This window comes from Rattus norvegicus, chromosome 16 (assembly GCF_036323735.1).
Source record: "Rattus norvegicus strain BN/NHsdMcwi chromosome 16, GRCr8, whole genome shotgun sequence".
Taxonomy (NCBI): Eukaryota; Metazoa; Chordata; class Mammalia; order Rodentia; family Muridae; genus Rattus; species Rattus norvegicus.
The window spans coordinates 60,049,946-60,055,945 of NC_086034.1; positions in this window are offsets into that span (position 1 = coordinate 60,049,946).

Below are 6,000 nucleotides of genomic sequence, written 5' to 3' on the forward strand. Positions count from 1 at the left end.
GAGTTTCAGAAAACTCAACTCCACAAAGAATTAAGTTGAATCCAAGTAAGTCTATTTCCTGATTGCCCATACCTACACATTTGGCTTTCGAAGTATTTGAAGTCTTTTAACTCTGAGGACTGTGCTTATGTGAAGGTGGTCTGATATGAGATCCTTGTTATGTAATCTACTGTCTTAGAGTTTCTGTTCCTGCACAAACATCATGACCATGAAGCAAGTGCGGAGGAAAGGGTTTATTCAGCTCACACTTCCACATTGCTGTTCATCACCAAAGGAAGTCAGGACTGGGACTCACACAGGGCAGGAAGCAGGAGCTGATGAAGAGGCCATGAAGGAATATTCTTTACTGGTTTGCCTTCCCCTAGCTTGCTCAGCTGACTGTATTATAGAAACTAGGACTTCAGAACACCCACAATGGTCCCTCCCACCCTTGATCACTAATTCAGAAAATGCCTTACAGCTGGGTCTCAGGGAGGCTCCTTTCTCTGTGATAACTCCAGCTTGTATTAAGTGGACACACAAAATCAGCCAGTACACCTACCTACTAGTCGACTGTGGAACTACTGCCTGTTGCTCATGTCAGAAGCCATCTAGGAAAGCCTATGCTGAACAAGTGAGTTTTCTAGAGATGGCCCACCATTTTGCATGATTATGATGAGTGATCTCTGGGATGCAGGGTCCTCAGAGACTTCATCCCAGGATTGCTTCTCACTGCAGATATGCCTTTCCTGTCCTGATTACGTAGCGTAATGATTCCTGGGCATCAGCCCACTGTATTGGGCAGATTTTCTGCAGAATCAATGTGAAGATGTACTTTCATGTAGTAATGCTGTGTAGACAAATTGATGATTTTATAATTCCTGATAAATGATTTTTATAGAACTCCTAAATTGATAGAAGTAATCTCAAGCCCCATATAGAACAAAAGCTGCAAATAGGGCGCTGTAAACCTTCATCTGTCACAGGCTAAGTGCACTAGGAATAGGAAGCAGGCTAGATACAAAATGCACAGACAAAGAAAATATTCCTTCTAGGTTAGGAATGAAGTCACTATCGGGTAACTAAAGATCATAAGCTGGGAAAGTAGGTGCAAAGACAGAAAATAAACAATGGGCTAGTCTTTCATTACAAGGATTCAAAATACTATAGACACAAGGCATATGATTTGTCTTTTGGCAAAGCCAGGCTAACTTGAGACATAAGAATTAATGCTTTAAACTTACAATGAACTTGTGGAGCTAGTAACATATTAATGAATGTTTAGTCAGGAACGAGTCTTAATGGAAAGACATGTAAACAATTCTGCTGCAAATCTTTAAGCCTTGGCAAAGTATGACATGAACTATTGCCTTAAACATATTATGAACTTACAAAATGTAAAAATGCTTTAAAAACCGTGTGATCAATTATCCTGAGAAGGTGTAAAAACTACAAACTACAATAAAGTGTGGTGGAGCTCTTTTTTTCAGCTTCATATCGTAAACATGTTGTCTGTGGGCCAGAGGTAATGAACTCTGATCCTCTAGTCTGGCCAATGAGGGGTCTGTGAGTCATAGAGAAAAGAACCCAAGTAAGTTTATTTCCCCTTGCTGCTATCAGCAGGAGTAATTGCCAGAAGCCAATAGGCTTCGGCCCTAAATAGCAAGAAAGAGTTAAATTGCCTGAAGACAACATCTTTTGACCTCTGAATAGCAAGAGAAAGTAAATTGCCAGAAGTCATCAACTTTAGGCCCTGATCACCAGCATCGTACACATTTGATGCCTGTCTCAGTTTACCCTGTAATGGCAAAGCTGATCGTTAACAAGATCATATACAAAATATGATGATTTGAATGAGACAGCCACCACACAGGCTCTTGTATTTGAATTCTTAGTCACCAGGAAATGCTACTATTTTAAAGGATTAGAAGGAATGGGAAGTGTGGCCTTGTTGGGGGAAGTTTGTCACTTGGCATAGGCTTTGAGATTTCAAAAGCCTATTCTAGGCCCAATTCTCTCTCTCCTCATCCTTTGTGTCAGGATGTAACTCTCAGTTCCTGCTGTATCATCTACCTACATGCCACCATGTTGTCTGACAGGGTAACAATGGACTAACCTTCTGAAACTATAAACAAGTCTTCAGTTAATGCTTTCACTAATTAGTGTTGCCTTGGACATGATGTCTCTTTGCGGCACTAGAACAATGACTAAGACAGAAGTAATATTTGCTGTTAGGAAGGTACTGTCACCAGATTTCCTTACCTCCTTTTGCTTTTACTACCCTCAAAGTATATCTCCCCATTAAAGAGCTCAACTTTTGTCCATTTGGAGACAAGAGGAAATGTGTGACAACAATCCAGCATCCACAATCTAGGTATACTGAATAGGATCAAAACCCATTATTCCACTGTTTACCTGCCAAATGGGACTTCATTTCTTTGCAATAATTAAAATCACCATTCCAATGACAAATGCTTAGGGCCTCAGAGTAATTCCCCCTATTCTGCAACCCAGTTTCTGGATGTTTTGTTTCCTTTGGTTTTTCTACATCTATGGTGTTGCAAGTCTGTTTTCCCTTTCCAAATGCCAAATGTGTGACTCCATCACTCAAAAGAAAAGCATTAAACAATCCTACAAAAATTGCTCCTATCCTCTTAAAACTCTATTATCCTCCTCCTAGCATAAGCCCAAGCTCCTATCGCTGCCTCCTTACATTTTACAGAAGTCCTTATAAGACAGGAACCTGTGTAAAGTGCCATTATCACTAGAAAAAACATAGCATTCCATGGCCTGAAGAACTCATTTCCTTGTCTGTGGCAACCTTTCTGAACTCATTTTCTATTTTCTCTTCTAATGTCTCACTGTTTCTTACTTAGCTCTTTCGTTCCCCTGAAATATGTCATTTACACTCTGTCACTTGGCTCTGCACTGATGATCTCATTGGTGTAAACATTTTCACCTAGATAAAGGTTCACATCTGTGCTGGCTAGTTTATGTCAGCCTAACACAAGGTAGCAATATTATCTGGGCATGTGAAGGAGCCGGGATAGCACAGCACAGCTGGGCAGCACTCTGGGTCCAGAGCAGCCAGGATAGAATATAGAATATAGAATATAGTAATAACTTGGGATCACTGTAGGAAGGTGGATTAGTGGAGATTAGGAAGTGGCCCAGCCATTGAGCTGATTAAGGCATGTCAAAATATAAAGGTTATGTGTGTACGTCTTTCACTTGGGAACCCAGAACATTGGGATGGCTAGCGATGGAATACACCACTGCCGGGATTTATTTAATTATTTCAGCCCAACAAACAGTATCCGGTAAGCATGACTGTCACATGGCTTTGGCCTCAGCTCCTGATCCCAAGTTCTTACATTCCAGCCCTGATTTCCCTCAGTAATGGAGTGTGACCCCAGAGAGAGAAGCCGAATAAAACCTCTTCATCCCAGAAGATTTTTATGAAGTCTCATCACAGCAATAGAAAGCTTCACTTATCCATTTATTTATGCCAAAGTTCAGATCTCCTAAAATGGTGCCTCCATCTAAAATAATTTGTTAAAGCACAAAGCTTGGTAGTGTTTACATATACCTTAAATTCTTATAGTATTACATTACCAGTACTATTGTTGTGCACCATTATTTCTATTGTCCCAATCAGTCAGCAGGTGACACCGAGGGTCCTCAATGTCTAATGTAGGCCCTGCTTTGTTCTTGCCATTGTCAAAGGTCTTGTAAGTAGCCACTATGATCAGAGAGTAACTCTAAATTATACTCAGAAAACATACTCAGGAACCTGAGTGAGGTACCATTTTAGATTGAGAAGACACCATGAGCTATCCAGAGGCCATGAGGTTAGTGTGTGGGTTTTTTTTTTTTCTGTTTTGAAATCTTGTGCAGGCAAAGTCTGCCAACTGGTAACTGATATTAGAGAACAGACAAAATAAACTGACATTGCTCAGAAGAAACTGAATAAGCCATTTCTCATAGACCAAAGGAACTCTTATGCCAATTTGAAATGGTGGCAGTAGATTTCATTGATCTAAAGAACTTGAATGTCTAATGATATTTTCAGAACTCAGCCTACCTTGGCACTGAATTGGAGATGTCTTTTTGAATATCTGCGTAGGATGATGTCTTCATCCAGGTGTAGGCAGGTATAGGATAGAACGAGGCCTGTCATTGGGTGAGAAGGAAGGATGGGTGGGAGAAAAGATTTAGGAGGAGGAGGAGACTGGAACGGGAAGGCAGAAGAAGCAGCCAAGAGAATATGGAGGCAGATGTTAAGATTCCACTCTGCACCTTTACAGTTGTTACGGATGTTCTTAAGGGATGGATGTGTACAGGGCTTTGTATGTCTAGGTGGGCAATTATATCTTATCAATTGGATCAGACGTTATTGTGTTGTGTGTTCTTCCATGTGGCAATTTAAGTTTAAGAGAGTATGTGGCATCTGAAGATACTGGGCTGCCATGGAATTGGGATGTTTATTTCTGGCATGGTGGCACCCTGCCTTGGGAACTAGATAGGTAGAGAGATTGCTGCCAGGCTCAGAGGGAAGCCTTTGGCAGTGTAATATGGGATTTAAGATATCTATCAGTTAACTTGGGGCACTGTAGTGCCAGATCTAGTACAGGGTAAAAGAAAATCTTTTTTTTTATAATTTTACAGCAACATATCTATATCAATTTTTCTCTTACAGATGGCTCCTTAATACAGACGTGACAATAAAGTAGTCCAAACATGTAGATACTTCAAGATCCAAATATCAGGTTCACAATAAAGCAATATAAATCTGATCAGTGGACCACAAAGCCCATACAGAATGCATGCCTAAGAAAATGCATAGTAACCAAAGAAAAGAGTCTAAATATCACAATCAAATGTTATCCAAAGCTCTGACCAGAGTGAAACCTCACTCTCTTACTCATGACTTGCTTGAACCCGTGAACATGTAGAAATTGCTAGATCTTTTCAATGCACACATCATTCTTAAGTCTAGTTTCTTCATTAAAAAGAGCAAGTGTCTGACTAACCAACATTTGGGCCACACTAATACTAACCATCAGTTGAAGCCTGCCAGGAGCACACCTGACATTCAGCCAATTTGAGCATATAGGTTCCTTGCTATGAAATAGTAATACAGAAGAACTGTGCAGCTGTAGATAATTGATGTCAGAAGAGCTCATTCTATGGACCAGTCTTTATCTGGACATGTTCAGAGAATTCAACAGAGTGTGTTTCTCCAGATGAAAAAAAAGTTAGAAATGGAAGATTCCATGAGCTGCTTTAATGACTTTGGTCTAGAAGGTGGGAAGAAAGAGCAGAGCTAAAGGCAAAATGATCAAAGGGGGTGGATACATTTTATCAGCTCCAAGAGGTGGGTCAATTTTGATGTTTGTATAGGATTCTTGCTTTTGTATATGTCCTGAGAAAATATAGAAATATATGTTCATAGAAAATATATATTTTTCCATCTCCATTATAGTCATAAAGTGACTTTGCCCAGTGTCAATAACCAGCTTTGGAATCCATGTGTGGGTAAACTGAGGCAAGCAGTTGTTGGGGGTCAGCGGTGAAAGCCACTGCTGAGGATGGATCAGATACCTACAAGGGCTGTTGCCAATGGCAGCTAGCAATTAGAGAAGTTACTCAGCAGACTTTTCTCTGAGGGAACACAGCTTAATTTACTGCGACTGCACTCCATGTGGCCAGAGGAAAAACTGAACTTTTTTAGCTACTTTGGCCAGCAAGAGAGAAAATTTACACACACACACACACACACACACACACACACACACACACACACGCAGATGAAACAAAACTTCATACACACAAATACATATATACATGCATACATGAAGAACAATAGACAGACATGTATACATTCACACATAGAGTGATTAGAGCAAACCTCCAGCAAGCAGATTCCAAGCATTTCACACATACAATTACATACATATATACACACAATTGGTGGATGTAGAAAGCTCCAGTACACCCCAGAAAAGCTTTACATATGTG